General features: G+C 37.9%; 1 long non-coding RNA gene across 1 annotated transcript in view; it reads right to left on the bottom strand.

Annotated features, from left to right (window-relative positions):
* Positions 1-14,564, bottom strand: part of LOC106869739 (uncharacterized) — a 28,572-nt gene extending 14,008 nt beyond the window's left edge. The window contains exon 1 of the long non-coding RNA XR_001409435.2: positions 13,614-14,564. This is a non-coding gene — a long non-coding RNA (uncharacterized LOC106869739). The remainder of the gene's footprint in view (positions 1-13,613) is intronic.
* Positions 14,565-14,654: the final 90 nt, after the last annotated feature.

Consider the following 14,654-nt stretch of genomic DNA (forward strand, 5'->3'; position numbering starts at 1 on the left):
TATATATATATATATATGAATATAAAGTGTGTGATTTTATGGTGCGACTCTTATGGCGAATCATTAAACGCAATATGCGTGTGTACGTGACTAGCCGTGGATAATGTTTCAAGCCTCGCTGTCTTGAAATTAGTCGAGGCTTTACAATTTATTTTAATGGATGTGTCCGAACTTCAGCGACTCTCTCGTTCGTGTCACGTACCTATAGTAACGCTTTTTTTCGTTTTTGATTTCGTTTTATGTAGAGTTATGCGCTGTTGATTTTGCTTGGTTATGTTTGTCATAAATATAGAAAAAGATGTGTAGATGTTTCGGCCGAAGGAAATCCAGTTTTCACATCTCAGTCATCCTCCTCACATATATGTATCATAAATAAGTCATCCTTCGATCGATATTCTATCCGTATTGCCCATAAAAGGTGGCGAGCTGGCAGAGTCGTTATCACGCCGAGCAAAATACTTAACGGCATTTCGTCTGTCTTGACGTTCTGAGTTCAAATTCCGACGAGGTCGACTTTGCCTTTCAGGGTCGATAAAATAAGTACCATTTGAGTACTGACATTGATACAATCGACTTAACCACTCCAACGAAATTGCTGGCAATATGAAACTTATACTAATACCTATTATAAATTGATCTCAAATATCTAACTATTTTGAAGTCAGTGTACAGCATTAGTTCGTAACTTGGACAGTAGCGTCCCCTCCATCCACACATACTTGGGGGTGGGGTTAACTCACAAAGGAGGCGGCTTAAGTAAAAAGAGTGGTGGGGCACTCTGGAAACTGCTGTGTGTTGAGAGGGGTCCTAATTTTTCTTAGAAATAAAATATATAAATTTCCTCCTAACTTTCAGAAAAATGAAAATTTCATTTAAAAATACCCATTTTTCTGAATGTTATGAATACACGAAGTCGAGGATGGGCGGGGGACACTTGTGCAAGTATAACAAAAAAGCAATATGTGTTTAAAGCTGATATTTTAATCATATTTTCAAAAACATTCTTTGTTTAGGATTACAATATGAGTCAGACAATGTGTTATCAGAGAGCGGAAACGTGGCTGATGTTATGCCAAGTTTCATTATAATTTTGTTTTATAAGTCCTCGCTTTCTTTAGTGATTTCCATAAAAATCTAACTAAAGATGCACTGGCCCACGCAAATATTTAAAAGGTGGACATAATAGAGGGGACAAAAAATTAGTTTTTGTTTGATTAAGATCATTTGTCCCCCACCCCCGCCCCAACAAAAAAACATGTCAAGGGACGTTTGTAAAACGTCATTCGGTGAAAGAGGGCACTGAGCTACAAAAGGTTGAGAACCTGAGTCTAGATGAAGAGGCGGAACAATGGAGACAGTGCATATATCGGTATGACTGCTAGCTTATTTAAGAACAGATTGTATAAACATAATTACATATTTTTTAGCATTACAAAACTAGAAATACATATACATCCAGTTTTTGAAAAATAGCACTATATCCCATATCATTAAATGGCGACACTAAGACAAAATAACTGACTTATATACAATTGAATGTTTGCCGTAGCCTTGCTATAGCCTTTGTGCTCTGGAAAGGCTGTCTATCCTGAAACAGCAAACCAAAGAATTGAATAAACACAGAGAATTAATCGCTTCATGCACTGGTGCGTTTAAATAACTACCGTAATTGATGGCATACAAGACGTACAAGCGTATTAGATGCACCTCAATTTCAGTAGCGCATATTCAGGGAAAATATTTTCAGTGTATTAAAGCATGTAATATAGGCTCAACTTCGAATATAGGACCGGGAGGGATTTTTTGAGACTTTTTCTTTATCTTTTTATTATATTTTTATTTTTTTTGAAAAAAATGCGTCTCAGACGTCATCAAATACGGTACTTAAAAACCATAATGGCAACACAATAGGCCGTGATATGAAATCCCCTTAACAAATTTTGTTTTCACTTTTCTCTTCAAATGGTATTTTGTACCTAATTAAAAAGATAACGCTAAAGTAACTTCTCAAACAATTAAATGAACATACGGTATTTAAAAAACAAACTAGAATATTCCCTCCTTCTAAGAATAGCACGTTTTCAAAAACCTGTACAAGCACTGTCGATTTTATGGAGTTGGATGAGCTTAATGTACAGCATAAGCATTTGGTCACTATAAAACAGATATAAAGTAGAAGAACTGAAAATAAAACCGCATAAATATGTCTTCGTACATGTGAGTATGTATATACGTATATGAGTGTACGTGTAGCCTCGTTTATCACTGGTTCGTTTATCATTGGTCCGGTATAATACGGTACGCTTAATTGCGAACCATGTTACGCCTATCACGGACTGGTCTGTGATAACACGGGTCGGCGTGTACGCTCAATTGTGAACCATGTCACGCTTATTACGGATTGATCTGATAACACGGGTCGGCGATCAGACGAAGATTCTGCTTGTACAGCAAAAAACGCGCACCAGCGACCACTTATGATGCTCAGCTACCTAGATGCACTGACTATAACTTGTGTTTACATGACTGTGCTGTGAAGCTGAGTAGTTTTTACACGGGTTGGCGTATTTATTATAGCCATCAACACAAGACCTGGGACTCGTGGTGCGTTTTCTAAAACCTGTACAGACAAAGTCGAGTTGATGAAGTTAGATGAGCTAATGTACAGCATAACCAAATGCAAAATGGAAGAACTAAAAACAAAAACAAAAAAACATAAATATATCTTCGTATATGTAAGTACGTGTGTGCAGAATTTTTTTAAGGAAAAAAGTGTATCTTATATGCAATGCTTGATTAATCATTGAGCAAAATAAGCATGTGTTTAGGGCATGAAGCTACGTTACTGGTTCGAACTCGAAATCCTGTCGCAACTGACTTTAGATTTCGGCCATAAATAGAACAAGTGTAGAAAACGTCCTAACTTCTTCCCATAAAAAAAAAAAACAGCAACAATAAAACTGTGACCTTGCCTGTCAACGTCTCGATAATGATAAATAAATAATATATAAATAAATATGAAAAGGCTGGCAAAGAAAAGGCAGGATTCTGAAACGGGCAATGTTAAAATAAATGAGATAGTTGTGAAGTTTACAAGGTAAACAACTGCAGATAATGACCTTTAACAGAATACAACGTTTGTTGTTTTATTTTTAACCTTGTCACTGTGTGTATACATGGATAGTCACTGAAGGGGCAGTGTGCAGCAGCTTAAACATTTGAAAAATGCACACACACACATACATATTTACGTACATACATGTAGTAACGTAGCTAGAGGTAGGTCGAGGGGCGGTCGACGCCGGGCGATGCCTTTTTGGTGGCAGCACTTTTCAGTTCGCTGTATAAACCTGAATAAGCTTCATTTGTCAACCCTGGGTGGAGGACAGCAAACTTAAGTGTTGTTCTGGGCACACACACACACTAGCCACACCACTGTATACATGCGTAGATTCATATATGCAAACATACGTGTATAGAAATGTGTGTGCATGTAAGGTTATGTTTACAGTACGACTGCAAAAAGTATACGTATCAATATGGTCTCTTTCGTTTTTATAATTTAGAGTAATTTTTGACCGGCCACGTACTTGGTAGCAAGGTTATGAAGGAAAGTATTTTGTTTTGCCTGTCATCCTTTAAATCTTAAGGTCTTGCAAACTTTTATGGTCCCAGCATCTTGTTTTAACCATCATCCTTTAAATATTGTGGAGGCGCAATGGCCCAGTGGTTAGGGCAGCGGACTCGCGGTCATAGGATCGCGTTTTCGATTCCCAGACCGGGCGTTATGAGTGCTTATTGAGCGAAAACACCTAAAAGCTCCACGAGGCTCCGGCAGGGGATGGTGGCGAACCCTGCTGTACTCTTTCACCACAACTTTCTCTCACTCTTACTTCCTGTTTCTGTTGTGCCTGTAATTCAAAAGGGCCAGCCTTGTCACACTGTGTCACGTTGAATATCCCCCCCCCCACCGAGAACTACGTTAAGGGTACACGTGTCTGCGGAGTGCTCAGCCACTTGCACGTTAATTTCACGAGCAGGCTGTTCCGTTGATCGAATCAACTGGAACTCTCGACGTCGTAAGCGACGGAGTGCCAACAAACCTTTAAATATTAATAAGGTCTTGCAGAATTTTATGGTACCAGAGAAAGTGTTCATTTCTAGCAGATGAATTAAGGATTTGAATTTTCTCTCCAATATCCCAGGCTTAGCCATACTTTTGTTCCGGACGGGTTTGAAGTATGTATCCTTTTGTTCTAATATCAATAGGTATGAAGTTGGAAGTGTATCTTGGATACTGGATTTCCAAACTCCTTATCAAAGATCTATATATGTCCTGCATGCATGTATACCTGTATGTATACATGAAACAGGGGCGGACTGAGAATATTAAGGGCCCTCGGGCATAACTGTTTACCGGGATGTGTTTTAATTAGAGTTAACATGTAGAGTGCGGGCCTCTCAGAGCTCCAGTGCATGATTGACCGACGGCTTAGTCTGCCCCTGGCATGAAATAAGCATGCCACTCTTTATATGCTCAACAAATTCAATAGCTACAAAGAACTAGCTCTACTAATTTGCATATCTCTTTATTTAATATCAGAAACTTGTCAACAGGACTCTCTTGTTATATTCGAATGTACGCGAGCCAAAGAATTTTACTTTTTTTTTTTCAGGATGATCCTGATACAAAGTGGAGCAAAGAAATCCCTTAGACAAGCCACACAGTGATTTGTTTAAAGTGGTGATGACTTGTGTGGGGCCATCCACGTTTATTTGGTCTGCTGATAGCAGCAGTTAGTACAGGTATGCCACGAAACTGATGAACAGCAGACGTCACTTGGATGGTCATTGACTCTCATGAGTTCGTCTGCTCTTTGCTGGATGTTGCTTTTCACCCCGCAGGGTGTCCAATAATCATCATCCTCACCAAACAAGCTTGCTGGGGTTGGCGATTTTAAGCCGACGACCCGACCATGTATGTGACAAGCAGCGGTGGGTTACATGTTACCAATAACACTGGGCAGCGACCTCAAATACGCGCGCGCGCACATAATTAAAATCTGTGCGGCACAGGGGAACAACAAAGGAACATACGGAAATACAGGACAAAAAACACAAAAAAAACCCACAACGGACGCGAACATGTTCAATCCTTCTTCGGTTATCGACCAAACGGATCTATTTTAAAACGGGGGCGCCAGTATTTTCTTAACGAAACACTAACGAAACACTTTGAAACTTGGGACACTGGTAGAATGTGTCATATAAAACATCTTTTACTCTTAGTCTTCTTAACAAAAAAAAAAGGAATTCGCAAGTTATTCCATGTTAAAGTTGTCGTATTTCTGTAATTTCAACCAATCACTGACGTCTATTCAGCTCAATAGAGTTACTGTTGGGCGGTCATTAAAATGTTATTCCCTGTGACATATTTCATCCGGTTTAATCGTAATTTATACGCATATATTGTTTATATAATAAATTACGCTGTGCGTATCTATGTGTGTAACAATTTTAGAGTTCGGATTCTAGAGTCAGGGTTAGTTTTAGGGTTAGGGTTAGGGTTACGGTTATGGTTAACAGTCTAGTTAGGGTTAGGGGATTAATACGATATACACCGTTACAGCGCTAACTGTTTTCAACTGAATAGACGTCAGTGATTAGTAGAAATTATCGAAATAAGACAATTTTTTACATGAAATAAATTCGAATACAACATTTTTTTTCTGTTCTATAACACAAAATAGATAAGTATACGAAGTTTGAAAGTCTTTCCGTACCAAAAACACTACATAAAACATAAATGAAAACTGGCGCCCCCGTTTTAAAATAGATCCCACATACACATAATATAATTGTAATTATATTTATATTTACACAAATAGACATATTCACACACAGACGCGCGCGCGCACATTGTTTTCTTGTTTATTCAGCGTTATCGTCTCTTTGATGTCCTTATCTAACTCGAAATACTTATTATTCTACTACATTACCTTCATTATAGATTTCTTTGAAGTGTTTCTATAATTGTTAAAATAAGTTTAATACAATATATTATTTCTTTGAGACAGACAGTAACCGAGACAGCTAAGCAGCTTTGAGAAAAAAGAAAACCTATTCGGGATTTATTTTATTGTAAGAATACTCTCAAATTTGAATCACCAAATATGCATACTCGCTTAAATGTGAGTATCTTAAAACTCCATATATAGATACACAAATTTTTTTTATTTTTCATTTTCCAAAAAAAAAAAAAAAAAAAAGGAATCAGAATTAAAAGCAGGAGTGTGTATAATGCATGTTATAAGGCAGCTAATTTTCCCCTCATCCACATTTATTAAGCAAAAACAATAATGTAATAAAACTAATATATTTAAGATTATTTTATCATATATCAATATTTTGTTATCATTAAAGGCGGTGAGCTGGTAGAATCGAAATGCTTAGTGGCAATTCGTCCGGCTTTCGTTCTGAGTTCAAATTCCGCTGAGGTCGACTTAACCTTTCATTCTATCGAGGTCGATAAAATAAGTACCATTTGAGCATCGGGGTCGATGTAATCGACTTACCCCCTGCCCAGAAATTGCTGGCCTGAACCAAAAATTTGAAACTAATATCTATTATAAGATCAAGATCGTGAGATCGTGGTTTCGATTCTCGGACCGGATGATGCGTTGTGTTCTTGTGAAAAACACTTCATTTTCACGTTGTTCTGCAATCACTTTGACAACTAACGTGTGATACACTGTACACCTCTACAGGTAATATGGATTTGATGGAGGGAATGATCTAATATACAGCACAAGTCAACTGTGCAGATCAATCACTAAGAAATTGCGGAATCGCCTTTCTCAGATTCGAGAAACTACCAAGAAGAAGACGGCGATATCAATCCCACAAAACTATTATATTTTAGACATACAATGCTCTACGAGTCACTGTTCCGAAAGGATGAAAGGCAAAGTTGACCTTGGTGGAATTTGAACTCAGAACGTAAAAGACAGGCGAAATGTCGCTGCCTGGCGTGCTAACGATTTTGCCAGTACGCCACTAATAATGTTTCTAGCAAATGCACAAGGCCTGAATTTTGGGGTATGGGGTTAGGAGATTGAATTGATACTGGTACTTTATCTTATTGACCCCCGAAGGGATGAAAAGGAAAGCTGACCTGGGTGAAATTTTAACTCAGAACTTTTAGGAGCCAAGACAGATACCGCAAAGCGTTTTGTCCATAATACAAAACATGCCACATACAAAAGAGGGTCAGAAAACATAGGGGGATGTACGTATGTGTGGGTGTATGTTTTAGTACGCACGCGTGTGTATACATACAGAGACAGAGACAGGCAGAAATTAATGACAAAGAAGTTACAAACATTTATAGTTATGTAATTTTAGCCAATCAAAAGCGTCCGTTGCCAACATATTGGTTGTCGTAAGTGTCTGTCATAATGGAAATCAGCAAAGACAAAGGTAAGACAGCGAAGACGAAACCTTTACGTCACTCGGCTGCTAGAAATAGCAGCAACATTTTCCCTAAGCTACATCATAACGTCTAAAAATTAAAAAGACGACATATTATATAACATAGTTGGAGGTACTGGGTTTTTTTTTCATTCATAATTAGAGCAGCAATGTGTCATAATGTGCTCCTAAATTCATAGCGACAATAAATATGTTTATTATATGTAATCATAAACACAATACTGAGCATGTGTTTGTTGTCAATACATACAATGTGTTTATGATTACATAAAACACACACATACACACACACGACACATACGTTCTGTTCAATTCAAAGCACTTGATTAATCAAAAGTATAGGAGACGGGAAAAAATTGTCTGGGAACGAATAGACAAACGAACGTGCGTTACGTATCATCTATGAGCTGAAATTTCTACAGAAGATGTATTTATATAAACCACTCACTGATCAATCAATAACTCAATCAATGAATTTTGATAGAGAGAGACAGCTCTGTATTATATAATTGATCAGATCTACAAAAGAAAAATCGGTGATGAAGTGTACAACTAACTATGAACTGATGAATGGGTGAAATCGTTATATAATACCTAGAAACAATGTAATATCAGGTACAGGCACAGGCGTAGTTGTGGCGTTAAGAAGCTTGCTTCCCAATCACGTAGCCTTGGGTTCGGACCCACAGTGTGGCAACTCGGTGTAATGAATGACCATGGGATTGCACTTAGAAGCTTGCTTCTCAACTACGTAACCTTGGGTTCGATCCCACTGTGTGACAACTCGGTATAATGAATGACCATAGGATTCACTAGCGTGGCTGGGTGCGGTAGGGGCGATCCACCTCGGGCGGCACTTTTCCTCTTGTTGTAGGCTATTGCTGTGGGTTATGTGTTTTTTGTGGGGTCCGGGGCGGCAAACGGAAGGGCCACTCCTCGTGGGACACAATCTAGCTACGCTAGTGATGGGATTGCACTTAGAAAGTTACCTTCCGAAACACAAGTCCGGGCAAGGTTGTTTATGGAAGACCAGCAGTCGCCCATGCATACCAGCCTCTCCTCTCCACACCACCCATGTCATCCAATGGAAAGGCAAAGGCCAATACAGTTTGGTACCAGCGAGACGTCACAACTCATTTCTACAGCTGAGTGAACTGGAACCACATGAAATAAAGTGTTTTGCTCAAGAACACAACACACAGCCTGGTCTGGGAATCAAACTCACTACCTCATGATTGTGAGTGAGCTCAGTGCTCTTACAACTGAGTCATGTGCTAATAGCCTCAAGCCAACTAATGCCTTCTGAGTGGATTTGGCAGACGGAAATTGAAAGTAGTTTATCGTATGTGTGCGAGCGTGCGTGCGTGCATGTGTTTGTTCCCCGACTCCGCTTAACAACTGCTTCTTGATTTGTTTACATACTCATAACTTACTGGTTCAGCAAAAGAGACCAATAGAATAAATAACAGGCTTCAAAAAGAAAAGAAAAAAACAGTCCTGGGATCAATCTGTTCGACTAAAACCTTCTAGGCGATGCACCAGCATGGCCAGAGTCCAATGGTCGAAACAAGTAAAAGATAAAAAAGATAAAAACTGACCACGGCCAATTGAAAGCAATATTGAACTGAAACAAATTCAAAACTGAATTTAGTACAGTGAGGGACTCTACAAGTAGAACACTTAACAAAATCCGCCGCCATGACAAAAGAGTTATTAAGCAAAGCTTGTCGTGTCATCATCATCATCGTTTATGGAGGCAGGTTTTTCTGTGGCCGGATGCGCTTCCTGTCACCAACCGTCACTTGTATTCAAGGAAGCTAATATTTTCTCACGGCCAGACATGTTTTCTCAGTTCATTGGAAAATTAATGGCATTCAATTACCACAATCATGCGATTTCAATGCAAAGCAATACAATCACTGGTGCGCACACACACACACATACACGAAGGGCTGCTGAAAAGTTCCTGACTTTGGGTAAAAGAAAATACAGGAGGATCAGTTATTTATGATTTTATTGAACATATTCCCCTCTCAGATTCACACACTTATTGCAGTGGCCCTTAGAAAAACTGAAGGACCGCTGCAAAAAGTGTGTGAATCTGAGAGGAATGTGTTGTATAGAATCATACTTAACTGATCCTCCTGTATTTTCTTTTACCCAAAGTCAAGAACTTTTCAGCATCCCCTCCAATTAGGCCTTTAAAATTTAGGATTTAAAATTTCAGATTTATGGAGAGTCGTGTGTGTGTTCGTTCACCACTGATTGACAACTCTAGGGACTGTAAGTCTAAAACTGCTATAGGTGATAGGTCCTCCTTAGCCGCATGGATTACTAGTGATAGATTAACTAATCCTCAGTAAGTGAGGCGCTTGAAGTATTTGTTATATTTTTATCTAGAACATGATTTAGGGGGAGATAGTGACAAAGTCGTGTCGCTCTAATAAAACTCACATCTAAGTGCAGTTTAGTCATGGCCAGGACATATAGCAGCAAAGTATATGTGTACGTGTGTGTTAGAGACAGACAGAGAGAGAGTGTGTGTGTGATTATTATCGGAATAAGCATTTTGTATCTACACAAAAAAAAAATTATTGAGTGTAAAGGAACTAGCAAAGTGCTCGATAAAAGCGAAGACTAACAGATTTAGAGTAATAATGGTTTCAAATTTCTGCACAAGACCAGCAATTTCGAGGATGGGCCATATCGATTTTATCGACCCCGACCTCACAAAGATGAAAAGTAAAAGTCGACCTCGGTGGAATTTGAACTCTGAACGAAAAACCGGACGAAATACTGCTACGGTTTTTGCCCGGCGCGGTAACGATTCTGCCAGCTTGCCAACTTATTATATATATTTTTTTATATATATAAATATTATCAGTGATAGAAAGGATGAATAAGTAGGGGGCATTGTTTTTGTAAGTTCTGATCTAATATATAGATGTGCGCTACGGGGTAAATGTAAACATAGAAAGAATCAAAAGTGAACCATTACAAAAAGAAGTTAATTAGCACGACTATTCAGCAACAAAATAACACAAAAGGTCTCCCAAATTGGGGTACAACCATATAGGAAGATTTGGGGCACACTGCTACACACACACACTTGTTCTCCCTTTCTATTGCAGACAATATTTATGTAAGGAAATAAGGTGGTGAATTATCAAAATACTTAGTGACATTTTGTGTTTTTTTACATTCTAAGCTCAAATTACCTCAAGGTCGATTTTTGCCTTTCATCATTTCGGGGTCGATAAAATATGTACCAGTTGAGCACTGGAGTCGATGTTTCTGACTAAACCCCTCCGCCCAATTTGCTGCCTTTGTGCCAAAATTTGAAACCGGTAGGCATTTTGGACCTAGAACGTAAAATAGATGAAATGCTATTGAGCATTTTGGCCGGCGAGCTAACGATTCTGCCAGCTCACAGCCTTGATTTGGAATAATAATAAAATTGATATGTATGTAAATCAATTTATGTATTGAAATAAATACATAATGTAATTTTCCCCACCACCACCACCACCACCCTGAACACAATACTATCTCTGGCAGTCGGACATTCATAGAACATTTGGCTGCTAGAATCATGATTATGTATTATGGACATGTGACGCCTTCGTCAATGCGACTTTTAAGCTAGCTCCTGCGAAAAGCTAAAGGTAGCTAAATAGTATGACTTTAATACGTCTATAATGACTATATGCTCTGCTGATGTTTGATGAGAGGTAAGGATGGATGAGAATTACTTCTGTAATGCAATTATTCTATTGTTCCAGTCCCAAGTTGAATTCTAACTGTTGGCCAATTTGTCCCAAAGTTCTTATCTCGACGTAAAATTAATGAAGCAAACGTCATTTCTCTTCCCCTCCCTTGATCTCTGACGTTACCTAACAAACGCCAACCAAGATGGCGTGAATCAGTCAAGCTTTACTTGCTAGAAATAGCATTCCAAATGCTTTGAAATCAGATCCCAATGCTGGATGTTCAAGAACCAAATGAATGGCAGGTTTTCAATCCCGGGATCATCCTGATTCCAAAAGGGCATAATGTGTCTATGTAGAGCAAATGTAAACTAAGATACAGGGCGAAATGCTTAGCGGTATTTCGCCTGTCGCTACGTTCCGAGTTCAAATTCCGCCGAGGTCGACTTCGCCTTTCATTCTTTCGGGGTCAATAAATTAAGTACCAGTTGCGTACTAGGGTCGATATAATCGACACATCCCCTCCCCCCAAACTGTTGTCCTTGTGGCAAGATTTGAAACCATTATTATTATTATATGCAATCATGCATATATACATACATCATAAGCATATATATGGATATATACATACATATACTATTTCTTTTACTAGGAGTGTATAAGTGATTTCGTCGGACTTCGAAGTTACTGTCATTCCTCTCCTTGTAGTATATGAATGCATCTTACAAGAACTATTGAAAAGTTCTTCGGTTCGATGTAAATTTTTTTTTTTTTTTTTTTCACAATTCTACTTAAAAACAGATAGACGGACAATAAATGTAGAGAGAAAGAGACAGACAGACAGATATGAAGCGGCTTATATACATCCATTATAATATTCTTTACTACTCTAGACACAAGGTCCGAAATTTTTTTGTGGGGGGGGGGCAGTCGATTAGATCGACCCCACTACGCAATTGGTACTTAATTTATCGACCCCGAAAGGATGAAAGGCAAAGTCGACCTCGGCAGAATTTGAACTCAGAACGTAAAGACAGACGAAATACTGCTAAGCATTTCGCACATCATTATAATATTGAAACCTGAGATTTAAGGGCGGAGAGAAACTTCACGTTCGTTGAACCCGCTCGCTAATCGTTTTGCAAGCATTCAATAAAGAATACGCCTGCATATATTAAAAACTAAATTAGAAGTTAGAGAAACTTTACAAAAGAGAATCAAGGAGTGAATACGTGGGCAAAACACAAACTTCGTCGTTTATATATATATATATATATATCGTTTTTATATCGTATCTGTATACATAAATTCAACATTCTTTGTGGCAAATGGTGTTCGGTTTTTTTTTTTGTTTTTTTCAAGTTGTTCTTTTTTTAATCTTTAAAAGTTTACTAAAAAAAGGGTAATATAACTGTAATTTAGATTAATTTTCCATTCCGATATGCTGACAGTTAATTCCCATAGTTAAAAGTATATAATCAACCAAACACACACTATTATTATTATTATTATTATTATTATGAATAATAATAATAATATAACGTGTCGTACACACATGCATATCTGAAAAGTGACAATAATTATGTCTGAAAAAAAAAAAACTAATCGTTATCATAAATAACTATTAACAACAACAACAATTGCTACTGCAAAGTATGGTGGATTTCCGTCGTTTCACGACGAGGATTCGGTGGTTCGAACAACTAAATAACCTGCTCTTGAATTAAACGTCTAAGTGACATACCCTAAATGCTTTTCTCAAGCAAGATCATAGCTTTGTGGGCAAACCTTCGGTATTGGTAGACGACATCATTTTATAGCATAGGCTGAAAAAGAACGTGAATTACGTCATCTCCTCATACCGACACTCTGGAGACCAATACCGAAAGACCGCTAACTTGTGTGTCACGAAGCTGTAGCTTTTTAATTACAAGTACAATCCACTCAGCGGGCTTCAATACAGTTTCTGTCAACTCAGTTTCACTCATAAGGTACGAGTCGATCAAGGGATATAGAAAATAACATAGCGGCATCGAACCTGGAACCTCAGGGAATGCGAAGTAGAAGCAACTGTTAATGTTAATGTATGCCTACATAATACATACATACATACATACATATGTATATATAAAAATATATATAATGTACACACACACGTGTGTGTGTGTTTGCCCCCACCCCCCACCAATTAATAACCGGTGTTAGCGTATTTACAAATAGAATAAGTACCAGTGTTAAAAAATGTACTAAGGTCGATTTCATTCGACTAAAATTCTTCAAGGTGGTGCCACAGAATGGCCGCAGTCTAATGATTGAAACAAGTAAAAGAATTAAAAAATAGATACATACACATATATTTATATATATCTCTCACACATACACAAAGTATATTTGATAAAGTAAAACAAAACTTACTTGACTTCCAGGAAAAAAGAAAAACGCAGGCTCAACCTCTTTTAAACGGCTTTCCGCTGTCGTTTGGATAACAATGTCGCTTTTTGTTTAAGACCTCAAAAGTTATCAAAAGACTCTTGTTAACATTCCAGCTTTATGATTCCATCCGAGGTACGAGGGAGGAAGTGTCGACAGCTCTTTTCACATACGTACGTTTGCGTGAATATTGCTTTTCCAATGCACGTTGACAGCATCTATAGAGTGCAAGTGCAAGCTGATTGCATGCTCATTCGAATCAGATTGAATGCGAAAATGCGAAACTCATTGAACCATTTGAATTCTCACGTCCTTGCAAGACTATGTTGGAAATGGTTCTTGTCCGTTACATGTCGGCTTTGTTTTTAAAATACCGTTAGTTTCTCTGATGGCTGTAGATGGATTTAAATGAAGTTTTGTATGTAATATATCCACAGTTCGATCAACACGTAACATGCATAATGCGTGTGTGCGTGAATTTGTGAGTGTGCATGTGTATGAAAGAGAGAGAGAGACAGAAGGAGAGGGTAAGAAGATGAAAGAAGGACTTAAAGAGATGAAAGGATGAAAGAAAAGAGAGAGGGAGGAGGGGGTAGAGACACAGGTAGATTAAAGCTGGCATCCGTGTTCACCTTGTCAAGTAAATATGTGTGTTTAGCGTGCTTGTGTGTGTGTGAGTGCGGTTGTGCGTGTAAGCCCATACGGTAGGACATTCATAATTTCACTGTCTCACAGAGATTTATGAACAATAACCACGAAGAAGCGAGCTTAATTGAACATACTAATCTGTACACCTGTATACACGCATCAAGTTCTCTTTACTTATTATACCTCTCCTCCTCTCCTTTTTCTGATGACACGCACACAAATAATACATATATACACACACACAGGTGTATGCATATATAGATAGATAGATAGATAGATAGATAAATAGATAGATGTGTATATACGTATAAATATACATATACATATAAGTATATATATGCATATATATATATATATATATATATATATATATATATA

Source organism: Octopus bimaculoides, chromosome 7 (assembly GCF_001194135.2).
Source record: "Octopus bimaculoides isolate UCB-OBI-ISO-001 chromosome 7, ASM119413v2, whole genome shotgun sequence".
NCBI lineage: Eukaryota > Metazoa > Mollusca > Cephalopoda > Octopoda > Octopodidae > Octopus > Octopus bimaculoides.